Source organism: Gorilla gorilla, chromosome 12 (genome assembly GCF_029281585.2).
Source record: "Gorilla gorilla gorilla isolate KB3781 chromosome 12, NHGRI_mGorGor1-v2.1_pri, whole genome shotgun sequence".
Taxonomy (NCBI): domain Eukaryota; kingdom Metazoa; phylum Chordata; class Mammalia; order Primates; family Hominidae; genus Gorilla; species Gorilla gorilla.
The window spans coordinates 33,718,347-33,732,201 of record NC_073236.2 but is presented as its reverse complement, the minus strand read 5'-3'; the positions used below and the strand labels follow the sequence as shown (position 1 = coordinate 33,732,201).

At 49.4% G+C, this 13,855-nt stretch overlaps 1 protein-coding gene across 1 annotated transcript in view; it reads left to right on the top strand.

Annotated features, from left to right (window-relative positions):
• The window catches only part of ANKRD36C (ankyrin repeat domain 36C), a 173,737-nt gene that overhangs the window by 141,249 nt on the left and 18,633 nt on the right, over positions 1-13,855 (top strand). The window contains exon 79 of the mRNA XM_063695529.1: positions 2,191-2,362. The gene's annotated coding sequence lies outside the window, so the exon portion shown is untranslated. The remainder of the gene's footprint in view (positions 1-2,190; positions 2,363-13,855) is intronic.

The window sequence follows — 13,855 nt, the reverse complement described above, 5'->3', positions numbered from 1 at the left end:
ACCTGAGTGAAGTGCAGATATGTATTTTATCTGACAGAGATTTCTAAATAATGGTCATAACAATAATCACTGAGGTCAAGATAGCTTTGCAAGAACAAGCTGAGAACTTCAAGAAAAGGAAAAATGTTATACAATAATGTCAAACAAATCATAGATCTAAAGTGTACTGTAACTGAACTGAAAAAATTTAATAGAGGCGTCCATTAATAGAATCTATCAGTGAACTTTGAGACTGGTCACTGGAAATTATCTAACCTGAGGATCAGAAAAAAAGATAATGCAAATGGAGTGATGACAACTTTAGACAGTTATGGGACACCATCAAGCAGGACCACTCACGCATTATTGGCATGCCTGAAGGAGAAGTGAGGAAGAAAGGAACGGAAAAGTGTTTAAAGGATTAATGACAGAGAATTTATCAAGCATGGGGAAGAAAGCAGAAAGCCTGATCCAGAAAGCCCAAACGAAACCAAATAAGGTGAATCCAGGGACTCACAACAAGATACACTATAATCAAATTGTCCAAAGTTAAAGACAAAAAGAGAGTGATATTGTTTGCAAATTTGTACCCTCCAAATATTGTGTCGAGATTTGATCCCCAATGTTGGAGGTGGGACCTAGTGGGAGGTGTTTGGGTCATGGTGGTTGATCTCTCCTGGATAGCTTTTTGCCCTTTTTTCACTAATGAGTGAGTTCTCACTGCATTACATGAAAGATGGTTGTTTAAAACAGTGTGGCACCTCTCCCCTCTCTTCCTACCTCACTAGCCATGTGTGACATACCTGTTGTCTCTTCACCTTTAGCCACAAGTAAAAGCCTTCTGGGTCCCTGACCAGAAGCTGCGCAGATGCCACTGCCATGCTTCTTCTACAGCCTGCAAAACTGTGAGCCAAACAAACCTCTGTTCCTTATAAATTACCTAGTCTCAGCTACTTTTTTATAGCAACACAAAAATTTGTGTTTCTCCGTGTTGCTCTTTTCTGTGTTATTCTGTGTTGCTAACACAGAAATTAGTACCAAGGAGTGGGGTTTTGCTATAAAAAATACCTGATAATGCAGAATTTGCTTTGGAACTGGGTAATAGGCAAAGAAGACAGGAAGATGAGGAAACTTGTGGAACTTAATTAGACCTTGGTTAAGTGGTCGGCCAAAATGATAATAGGAATATGAACAGTGAAGGCCATGCTGTTGAGGTACATAGAATACAACTTTCAAGAAGTGGCTGCACCATTTTGCATTCCCACAAGCAATGAATGAAGTTTCCTCTTGCTCCACATCCTTGCCAGCGTTTGATGTTGTCAGTGGTTCTAGATTTTGGTTATTCTAATACGTGTGCAGTGGCATCTCATGGTTGCATTTCTCTGAGGAAATATTATGTGTAGCCTCATTACATATGCTTATTTTCCATTTGTATAATTTACTTGGTGAGGTACTTGTTAAGGTCTTTAGCTCATGTCTTTCACTGTTCAATATGTTTTGAATAATACTTCTTAATCAGATATGTTTTAGCAAATTTTTTTTTCCATCTGTGGTTTCTCTTTTCTTTCAGTGTCTTTAATGGTGTAAAAATGTTACATTTTCAAGTCCAGCTTATCAATTCTTTCTTCTATTGACTTCAACTTTGGTGTTTTTTCTAAAGGTCATCATTAAACCCAAGATAATCTGTATTTCCTTCTATATTACCTTCTATAAATTTTATAGTTTTTTGTACATTTATGTTGCTGATCCATTTTGAGTTAATTTTGGTGGGGGTGTAAGGTCTGCGATTTATTTTTTTTGCATGTGGATATCCAGGTATTCCAGCAGCCCTTCCTGAAAAAACTGCTTCATCATCATAATGCCTTTACTTTTTTGTCAAAAATTAATCGAATGTATTAATGTGTTTCTATTTGTGAACTCTCTATCTCATTTTATCCGTTTGTTCTTTCACTAATACCACACTGTCTCCATTACTGTAGCTTTACGGTAAGTCTTGAAATTGAGTAGTGTCTGTCCTCCAAGTTTGTTCTTCTCCTTCAATACGGTGTTAGCTATTCAAGGTCTTTTGCCTCTCCATATAAACATTTTCATTTAGATTGGAATTGCATTGAATCTATACATTGGAAAGAACTGACATCTTAATAGCATTGAATCTACTTATGAATATGGTACATATCTCTTTTTGTTTCATTCTTCGCTTTCTTTCATCAGATATGGACATTTCTGGAATTACAGAGCCCCCTCTACATTGAGCACAAGACAGTGACGAATCCACATTCTTCAGCCAGCAAGTCACCTCTGAGAGCCAAATGTCTGATTATAGACAAGAGAGTCAGAGAATGATAACGACATCTCAGGAAAATTGTGAAAATAATCAGCAACCGTATGTGGATAACCCTTTCAAATTTCTCCAGGGCACCTGTCATTTCAGCCAATACTTGCCAGCTTGTGCCAAGGATGCTGGAGCTGCCTGGGATGAGTTTCCCAGGGGAGGAGCTGGCCACCATCTTTGCTGTTTGGGCGGCACAGACATTCCAGCCTGTGGGCTTTGGACAGTGCAAACTGATGGGGTAGAAGGGATCCCTAGAATAGCACAGCTGCTCTCCCAACATGTGCCCAGATTATTTCTTTTTTTCTTTTTTTTTTTTTTTTGAGAAGGAGTCTTGCTCTGTCACCCAGGCTGGAGTGCAGTGGCATGATCTCGGCTTACTGCAGCCTTCACATCCCAGGTTCAAGCAATTCTTCTGCCTCAGCCTCCCAGGTAGCTGGGACTGCAGGTGCTCATCACCACGCACAGTGAATTTTTTTATTTTTAGTAGAGATGGGGTTTCACCATGTTGGCCAGGCTCGTCTGGAACTCCTGACCTCAACTGATCTGCCCTGCTGGGCCTCCTGAAGTATTGGGATTACAGGCATGAGCCACCGTGGCCGGCCCCAGACAGATTCTTTAAGGGGATTCCCAATCTGTTCCTCCCAAGCAGGGCCTCCAGCTACCCCACCGGTGTCTGGGGCTGACAGGAATTTGAATTCTCCCTGGGAGGGAGTTCTGGAGTTCCCACCTTGTGGGAGTCCTTCCAACTGGGGCCTGGGGGAGAGGGTGGGGCCAGCTTTGGAGAGTCCAAAATGACTGGGGGTGGAAGGGATCCCCCAGCACATCACAACTGCTCTACCAAATAGTGGCCAGGCAGATTCTTTACGCAGATCCCTGATTCTTTCCTCCTCTCTGGGTGGGACCTCCCACCTGGGGCCTCCACCACCCCACCGGTGTTCTCAAGCTGACAGAGATTTACATTCTCCCCGGGAAGGAGTTGTCGAGGTCCTGCCCAGTAAGGAGGAATGGATCAGGAACCTGGTGAAAGAATCTGCCTTCTAAGATTTTGTAGAGTAGCTACGCTGTGCTGATAGATCCCTTCTGCCCCGGTAGGTATGGATTCTCCAGAGCCCACGGGCTGTAACGACTAAGTTGCACAAACAGCAAAGATAGCTCCTTGCTCCTGCGCGTGGGAACTCATTCCAGGAATTCAAATCTCTGTCAGCCTGAGAACACCGGTGTGGGTGGCTGGAGGCCCCAGCTGAAAGGACCCTCATTGAGCTGGACCTCCAGGCCTCCATGCCAGGGAGAACTCAAATCTCTGTCAGCCCCAGAACACTGGCGGGGGTGGCTGGAGGCCCCAGTTGGGAGGTCCCTCACTGGGCCAGACCCCGAGACCTCCATGCCAGCGAGAATTCAAATCTCTGTCAGCCCCAGAACACTGGCGGGGGTGGCTGGAGGCCCCGGTTGGGAGATCCCTCACTGGAAAGGACCCCAAGAACTGCATCCCAAAGATAATTCAAATATCTGTCAGCCTGAGAACACCAGCTGGGGTGGCTGGAGGCCCCGGTTGGGAGGTGCCTCACTGGGCGGGACCTCGAGACCTCCATACCGGGGAGAATTCAAATCTCTGTCAGCCCCAGAACACTGGTGGGGGTGGCTGGAGGCCCCTGCTGGGAGGTGCTCACTGGGCAGGACCTCCAGACCTCCATGCCAGGGAGAATTCCAATCTCTGCCAGCCCGAGAACACTGGTGGGGGTGGCTGGAGGCCCTGGTTGGGAGGTCCTGCCCAGTGAGGAGGAATGGATCACAGACCTTCTTAAAGACCCAGTGTGGCCACATTTTGGTAGAGCACCTTGCTATGCCAACCTCGCCAGTGTTCTCAGGATGACAGATTTGGATTCTCCCTGGCATGGAGGTCTTGAGGTCCTGCCAAGAGAGGGACCTCCCAACCGAGGCCTCCAGCCACCCCCGCCAGTGTTCTGGGGCTGACAGAGTTTTGAATTCTCCCCGGCATGGAGGCCTCAGGGTCTGGCCCAGTGAGGGACCTCCCAACCGTGGCCTCCAGCCACCCCTGCTGGTGTTCTGGGGCTGACAGAGATTTGAATTCTCGCTGGCATGGAGGTCTTTAGGTCCTGCCAAGTGAGTGACCTCCCAACTGGGCCTCCAGCCACCCCCACCGGTGTTCTTGGGCTGACAGAGATTTGAATTCTCCCTGGTATGGAGATCTTGAGGTCCTGCCCAGTGAGGGAACTCTCAACTGTGGCCTCCAGCCACCCGCCCCTGGTGTTCTCAGGCTGACAGAGATCTGAATTCTCCCTGGCATGTAGTTCTCAAGATCCTGCCCAATGAGGGTCCTTTTAGCTGGGGTCTCCAGCCAATCCCACCAGTGTTCTCAGGCTGACAGAGATTTGAGTTCTCCCTGGCATGGAGGTCTTTAGGTCCTGCCCAGTGAGGGACCTCCCAACTGGGGCCTCCAGCCACCCCCGCCAGTGTCCTGGGGCTTTCAGAGATTTGAATTCTCCCTGGCACGGAGTTCTTGAGGTCCCTACCAGTGAGGGTTCTCCTAACTGGGCCCTCCAGCCACCCCTACCTGTGTTCTCATGCTGACAGAGATTTGAGTTCTCCCTGGCATGGAGGTCTTTAGGTCCTGCCCAGTGAGGGACCTCCCAAATGGGGCCTCCAGCCACCTCCGCCAGTGTTCTGGGGCTGACAGAGATTTGAATTCTTCCAGGCATGGAGTTCTTGAGGTCCCACCCAGTTAGGGTTCTCCTAACTGGGACCTCTGGCCACCCCCACCTGTGTTCTCATGCTGACAGAGGTTTGAATTCTTCCTGGCATGGAGGTCTCCAGTTCCTGCCCAGTGAGGGTCCTTTCAACTCAGGCCTCCAGCCACCACCCCACCCCTGCCAGTGTTCTGGGGCTGACAGAGATTTGAATTTTCCTTGGCATGGAGGTATCAGGGTCCCGCTCAGTGAGGGACCTCCCAACAGGGGTCTGCAACCACCCCCGCCAGTGTTCTGGGGCTGACAGAGATTTGAATTCTCCCTGGCATGGAGGTCTCGGGGTCTGGCCCACTGAGGGATCTCCTAACCAGGGCCTCCAGCCACCCCCGCCAGTGTTCTGGGGCTGACAGAGATTTGAATTCTCCCAGCTATGCAGTTCTTGGTTCTTGAAGTCCCGCCCAGTAAGGGTTCTCCTAACTGGGGCCTCCGGCCACCCCCACCTGTGTTCTCATGCTGACAGAGATTTGAATTCTTCCTGACATGGAGGTCTCCACTTCCTGCCCAGTGTGGGTCTTTTCAACTCAGGCCTCCAGCCACCCGCCCCTGGTGTTTTCAGGCTGACAGATTTGAATTCTCCCTGGCACATAGTTCTTGAGGTCCTGCCCAATGAGGGTCCTTTTATCTGGGGTCTCCAGCCAACCCCACTGGTGTTCTGGGGCTGACAGAGGTTTGAGTTCTCCCTGGCATGGCGGTCTTGGGGTCCCGCCCAGTGAGGGACCTCCCACCCGGGGCCTCCAGCCACCCCCGCCAGTGTTCTGGGGCTGACAGAGATTTGAATTCCCCCTGGCATGGAGGTCTCGGGGTCTGACCCAGTGAAGGACCTCCCAACTGGGGCCTCCAGCTACCCCCGCCAGTGTTCTGGGGCTGACAAGAGATTTGAGTTCTCCCTGGCAGGGAGGTCTTGGGGTCCCGCCCAGTGAGGGACCTCCCACCCGGGGCCTCCAGCCACCCCCACCGGTGTTCTCGGGCTGACAGAGATCTGAATTCTCCAGGGTATGGATGTCTCAGGGTCTGGCCCAGTGAAGGACCTTGGCCTCCAGCCACCCCTGCCAGTGTTTTGGGGCTGGCAGAGATTTGAATTCTCCCTGGCATGGAGGTCTTGAGGTCCTGCCCAGTGAGGGACCTCTCAACCGTGGCCTCCAGCCACCCCCACCGGTGTTCTCGGGCTGACAGAGATCTGAATTCTCCCTGGCATGTAGTTCTCAAGGTCCCACCCAATGAAAGTCCTTTTAGCTGGAGTCTCCAGCCAATCCCACCAGTGTTCTCAGGCTGACAGAAATTTGAGTTCTCCATGGCATGGAGGTCTTGGGGTCTTGCCCAGTGAGGGACCACCCAACCGGGGCCTCCAGCCACCCTCACTGGTGTTCTGGGACTGACAGAGATTTGAATTCTCCCAGGCATGGAGTTCTTGAGGTCCCACCCAGTTAGGGTTCTCCTAACTGAGACTTCTGGCCACCCCCTCCTGTGTTCTCATGCTGACAGAGGTTTGAATTCTTCCTGGCATGGAGGTCTCCAGTTCCTGCCCAGTGAGGGTCCTTTCAACTCAGGCCTCCAGCCAACTCCCCCCACCCCCGCCAATGTTCTGGGGCTGACAGAGATTTCAATTCTCCCTGGCATGGAGGTCTCGGGGTCCCGCCCAATGAGGACCTCCCAACTAGGGCCTGCAACCACCCCGCTAGTGTTCTGGGGCTGACAGAGATGTGAATTCTCTGTGGCATGGAGGTCTCGGGGTCTGGCCCAGTGAGGGACCTCCCATCCGGGGCCTCTAGCCACCCCCGCCAGTGTCCTGGGGCTTTCAGAGATTTGAATTCTCCCTGGCATGGAGTTCTTGAGGTCCCACCCAGTGAGGGTTCTCCTAACTGGGCCCTCTGGCCACCCCTACCTGTGTACTCACACTGTAGTACATGAGTACTACATGTACTTGAATTATCCCTGGCATGGAGGTCTCCAGTTCCTGCCCAGTGAAGGTCCTTTCAACTTGGGCCCCCAGCCACCACCCCGCCCCCTCCCCCAGTGTCCTCAGGCTGCCAGAGATTTCAATTATCCCTGGCATGGAGGTCTCAAGGTCCTGCCTGGTGAGGGATCACCCCACTGGGACCTCCAGTCACTCCTGCTGGTGTTCTCGGGCCCAAAGATATTTGAATTCTTGGGATGAGATGGCCAAAGATGAGCTGCCATCTTTGCTGTTTGTGCAACTTAGCCACTCCAGCCTGAGGGCTTTGTGGAATCCATACCTACCAGGGGCAGAAGGGATCTCCCAGCACAACACAGCTACTCTACAAAATCTTGGTCAGGCAGATTCTTTTAGCAGGTTCCTGACCCATTCCTTCTTAACTGGCAGGACCTTGACAACTCTATCCAAGGGAGAATGTAAATCTCTGTCAGCTCTAGAACTAAGGGGTTGAAGCCCCACTTGGGAGGTCTCACCCAATGAGGAACGGATCGGGGATCTACTTAAAGAATCTTGCCATGATTTGGTAGAGCAGTTGTGCTGTTCTGGGGATCCCCTCCACCCTAGTCACTTTGGACTCTCCAAAGCCCACAGACTGGAATAGCTGAGTCACCCAAACAGCAAAGATGGCGGCCCCTTTCTCCACCACGGAACTCATCCCAGGGAGAATTCAAATCTCCGTCAGCCTGAGAGCACCTGCTGGAGTAGCTGCAGGCCCCAGTTGGGAGGTCCCACCCAGCGAGGAGGAATGGATTGGGGACCCACTTAAAGAGGCAGTCTGGCCACATTTTGGTAGAGCAGCTGTGCTGCGTGGGGGATCCCTTCTGCCCTCAGTTGGTTTGGGTTCTCAAAAGCCCAACAGGCTGGAATGGCTAAGTTACCCAAACAACAAAGATGGTGGCCTGCCCTGTCCCCTAGGAAGTCAGTCTCAGGTAGGTAAAACACTGTTGCTGGTGGCTGGCTGGAGTTGTTTCCTTGATTATATGAGTAATGCGAGTACCTGGTTGTTTCAGTTGAAGGTGCTGTATTGACTTGCTCCTTTCATTCCTCTCCATGAGAGCCATGCACCCTACCTGCTTCTAGTCAGTCATCTTGGCCACACACCCCCATAATCATATTTTTTAAGTAAATCATTCTTTAAAACTCTAACAAAATATTTAAACATTTAAAAAGTGTGGAGCTTTAGAAATGCCTGATTACGTCTTAAGTTTGAGACACGTAGCAGTTATGAACATTGGCAATTCCAGATTTTGCAACTTGAAAGGACTTATATCTTATACAGTCTTTGTGTGTCTAAACTATCTTCACCTGTAAAATGAGTATAATGAAGTACTTTATAGAGTTGTAAATGTTATATGTAAAAATATAGCAGTGAGGGGGCAGTGGGCTGGCCAAGATGGCCGAGTTGAAGCAGCTAGTGTGTTTGGCTCTCACAGAGAGGAACACAAGGGGAGAGTAAATACTGCACCTTCAACTGAAACATCCAGGTACTCACATTGGGACTAACCAAGAAAACAACTTGACCCAGGGAGAATGAAGAAAAGAAAGGCAAAATGACAGCCCACCTGGGAGTACCACAGAGCCAGGGGAACCTCCCTCACCCAGGGAAGCAGTGAGTGAATGTGTGACCCTGGAAACCCATGCTTTTTCCACGGATCTTTGCAATCCTTGGGTTGGGAGATCTTCTCATGAACCCACTTTACCAGGGCCTTCAGTCTGACGGAGCTACGTGGAATCTTGGCACAGCAGCCACTCAGGCACACATGGAGACCTGAGAGCCTTAGGTACCTGGGCTTTCCTGCAAAAGTAGCTGCAACTCTGGCAAAGTGGGAGGTTAGACCCTCATACATATCCCTAGGGAAGAGGCTGAATTCAGGGAGCTGAGCAGCAACAGCCTGCAGGCTCCACTTCCACAGAACCTCACAGGATAAGAGCCACTGGCTTGGAATTCTAGCCAGCCACCAGCAACGCTGTTGAGACTCCGTGAGACGAAGCTCCTGAGAGAAGGAGCAGGCCACCATCTTTGCTGTTTGGGCAACTTAGCTGCTCCAGCCTTTGGGATTTGGAGAGTCTCAGCGGACCAGGGACAGAGGGATCCATTAGCACAGCACAGTGCTACTCTACCAAAATATGGCCGGACTACTGCTTTAAGAAGGTCCCCAATCCCATTCCTCCTCACTGGGCAGGACCTCCCAACCAGGGCCTGTAGCTACCCACTCTGGTATTCTCAGACTGACAGAGATTTGAATTCTCCCTGAGATGGAGTGCCCCGAGGGAGGGGTGGGCTGCCATATTTGATGTTTTGGCAACTTAGCCATTCCAGCCTTTGGGCTTTAAGGAGTCCCAGCTGACTTAGGGCGGATATAGCCCACCAGCACAGCACAGCTGCTGTACAAAAGCATAGCCAGACTGCTTCTTTAAGCAGGTCCCGGATTCATTCCTCCTCACTGTTTGGGACTTCCCAACTGGGGCCTCCAACCACCCCCACTGGTGTTCTCCTGCTGACAGTGATTTCAGTTTTTTCTGGGCTGGAGCTCCCTGATGGAGGGGCAGGCCATCATCTTTGCTGTTTTTGCAACTTAGCCACTTCAACCTTCAGTCTTTGGAGTGTCCAAGGAGACCAGGGGCTGATGTGGACCCTCAGCATAGCACAGATGCTCTATAAAAATGTGGACAGACTGCTTTTTAAGCACTTTCCCAATGTCATTCCTCCTCACTGGGCAAAACCTCCTAACTGGGGTCTCCAGCTACCTCCTACAGGTGTGTTTGGGCCAGCAACAAGTTCATTCATACCTCCCTAGGGCAAAGCTTCCAAAGGGAGCAGTAGGCTGCCAACTTTTCTGTTTCACAGCCTTCACTGATGATAACTCCAGGTACTGGAAAATCTGAGGCTACTAGAGACTGAAGTGGGCCCTGGGCATACTGCAGCAGCCCTATGGAAAAGTGGCCAGACTGTTACCTGGGTTCCCATTCCTGTATCTTCTCACTAGGCAAGTCTTGCAGGCCTGGACCTCTACCTAACCCCCCTACCAGAGCTGTCGAGCCAGTAGCAACTCAGCCACTCCCTGGACAGAGCCTCCAGGGGCAACTGAAAGCCTCTCTGCCACTGCTTCTGCAGTGGAACTGTCCTTGCTACCCTCAGACTGATGAAGGAGCTAACACCCTTATCTACACCTTCAACAAGCTTTAATTGACCAAAGCCCATCTCCCACGGGTTTTACACACTCCCCACTGCCCATAACAGACAGGGAACCCCTGGATTGGCCCCCACAGCATGAATTCTCCATCCTGCTTGCTGATTGCAATAAACAGTTGCTGACCTGTATTCTCCGGGGATGGAACCCTGAGGAGACAAACAAAAGACCCTTGGCTACAACCACTACTAATGTCCCTTCCTCTTCTGCCTCAAAGTTAGGGAAGAAATATAAACACTGAGATTGCCCCAGAGCTGCAGTGGGCAGCCTAGGAGTGCCAAGCCATGATCTACAGCCAGCACTCAAGGAGGAGAGAAGCACATTTTCAGATCATTGAGAGTGAACATGGCTGCAACTGTGAGGAAACATAGGGGAGCCACATGACCAAGCAAGACTCTACCAACTGACCAGTAAGCCCAAGTGCCACCTACTGGATCACATCCCAAAGCTTCAGCACCAAAAATACCTTACTAATATACTCCCCTCTGAAACCAGAAATGAGAAGTCAGCTTCAAATAAAGACCCTGTACAAAGCCTCAGCCTGGTGAAAACATCTGAAAATAAGTCTACGGACTGTACTCAGTCTACACTGCAATTAAAGGAAAACCCATAGGTGGAAATGAGAAGAAACCAATGCAAGAACTCCAGTAACTCAAATGGCCTCTGTGTCATATGTCCTTCAAACAACCACACCAGTTGTCCAACAAGAGTTCTTAACCTGGATGAACTGTCTGGAATTACATAAATATAATTCAGAATATGGATAGGAAAAAAAAAATCATCAAGACTCAGGAGAATGGCAAAACCCAATCCAAGGAAAATAAGAATAACAATAAAGTATTATAGGAGCTGAAGGACAAAGTAGCTGGTATAATAAAAAAAGAAACTAACCGATCTGAAAGTGCCAAATAACACAATACAAGAATTTCACACAATGCAATCACAAGTATTAACAGCAGAAAAAACCAATCTGAGGAATGAATCTCAGAACTTGAAGATTGGTTCTCTAAAATAAGATGGACAAAAATAAAAAAGAATGAACAAAACCTTCAAGGAGCATGGGATTATATAAAGAAGCCAATTCTACAAATCACTGGCATCTCTGAAAGGGAGGTGGAGAAATCAAATAACTTGGAAAACATATTTCAGGATATCATCTATGAAAGCTTCCCTAACCTTGCTGGAAAGGCCAACAGTCAAATTCAGGAAATACAAAGAACTACAAGATTCTACACAAGACCATCCTCAAGACACATAAACATCAGGTTTTCCAAGGTCAAAATGAGGGAAAGAATGTTAAAGGCAGCCAGAGAGAAAGGGCAGGCCATCTACAAAGGGAACCCCATTAGGCTAACAGCAGATCTCTCAGCTGAAATCCTACAAGCCAGAAGGGATTGGGGGACTATATTTAACATTATTAAAGAAAATCTTCAACCAAGAATTTCATATCCAGCTAAACTAAGCTTCCTAAATGAAGGAGAAATGAGATCATTTACAGACAAGCAAATTCTGAGGTAATTCATTACCACCACATCTGCCTTACAAGAGATTTTAGAAAGGAGGACTAAATATAGAAAGGAAAGACCACTACACACTAATACAAAAACATACTTAAACACACAGACCAGTGACACTATAAAGCAACCACACAAACAAGCCAACATAATAACCAGCCAGCAGCACAATGACAAGATCAAATCTACACAAGTCAATACTAACCTTGAAAGTAAATGGACAAATGCCCCACTTAAAAGGCAGAGTGGCAAGCTAGATTAAAAAAAAAAAAAGCGAGACCCAATGGTATGTCGTCTTCAAGAGACCCATCTCACACGTAATGACACTCATCGTCTCAAACTAAAAGGATGGAGGAAAATCTACCAGACAAATAGAAAACAGAAAAAAAGCAGAGGTTGCAATCCTAATTTCAGACAAAACAGATTTCAAATGAACAATAATTTTTCAAAAAGACAAGGGGGCAGGGGCAAGATAGCCAACTAGAAGCAGCTGCAGTTCGAGGCTCCCACTGAGAAGAACTAAAACAGTGTGCAAATCCTGCACCAGCAACTGACATATCCAGGTTCTATGATCAGGACTGACTAGGTGGTTGGCATGACCCATAGAGAACAAGGAAAGATGGGCTGGTGGATTGGCCCACCTGGGAGCCACATGAGGCAAGGGGAGCCCTCACCCTCAGCCAGCCAAGGGAGGCAGTGAGTGAGCATGCTACCCAGCCTGGGAAACTGCTTTTTCCATGGATCTTTGCAATCCACAGATCAGAAGATCCCACTCATGAGACCACACCACCAGGGCCTTGGGTGCCAACTACAGAGCCATGCAGATTCTCAACAGCCACTCAGCTGAAGTCTGCCTAAAAAGTTGGGGAGGGTTGTCATCATCACTGTGGCTGCCTGCTGCCTAAACCCTCTGAGTTCCCTGGGGGAGGGGGAGCAGTCATCACTGTGGTTGCTGGCTGCCTAAGACAACTGAGCTTCCCAAGAGAGGGGCAGTCATCATCACTGCAGCTGCCTGCTGCCTGAGGAAACTGAGCTCCCCAAGAAGGGACAGCAGCCATCACTGTGGCTGCTAGCTGCCTAAGACACTGAACTCCTGGGGAGGAAGGGCGACAGCCATTTCTACAGAGCCAGGCTGCTGTTTTTCCTTTGCTGATGCCAGGGAGACTGGATGGCTTGGTCCCAAGAGGTATTCCCCACAGCGCAGCATACTGGCTGTGGCAGATCATGGCCAGACTGCCTCTTTAGGCTGACCCTGACCCATCCCTCCTCACTGGGTGGGGCATCCCTGCAGGAACTCCAGCAACTCAAGCCAGGGAATTAGGGAGAGAACGCTGATCTCTCTAGGTCTGAGTCCCTAGTGGGAGGGGTGGCTGGCTGTTGTCTCCACAAACCAGAAGACCTATTCTTTCCCCCTGCTCACTCTGAGGAATCCAGGCAGCCCAGACGAGTGGGATTTCCCCCAGCACAGCATACCCCCTTCACAAAGGGACAACCAAAGTGCTTCATTAAGCAAGTCCTGGATCCTGTGCCCCCCAACTGGGTGAGACACCCCAATGGGTCACCAGACACCTTATACAAGAGCATTTCTACTGGCATCAGGTGGGTGCCCCTCAAGGACAGAGATCCCAGAGGAAGGAGTGGGGTCCCACCTTTGCTGTTCTCCAGCACTCTCTGGTGACATCTTCAGGTGTGGGAGGGACCCAGATAAGTAGGGCTTGAAGTGAATCCCCAGCAAACCACAGCAGCCCTACAGAAGAGGTGCCTGACTGTTCAAAGGAAAACAGAAAGCAACAACAACATCAACCAAAAAGTCCCCAGGAAAACCTCATCTAAAGGTCAGCAGCCTCAAAGATCAAAACGAGACAAACTCATGAAGATGAGAAAGGAATGAAAAACCCCTCACAACTCAAAAGGCCAGAGTGGCTTGTTTACTCCAAATGATCACAACACCTCTACAGCAAGGGCACAGTGCTGGGAGGAGGTTGAGATGGATGAATTGACAGAAGTAGGCTTCAGAAGGTGGGTAGTAGCAAACTTCACTGAGCTAAAGGAGCACGTTCTAACCCAACACATTGGAACGAATCCCAGAACTTAAAGATTGGTTCTCTAAAATAAGACAG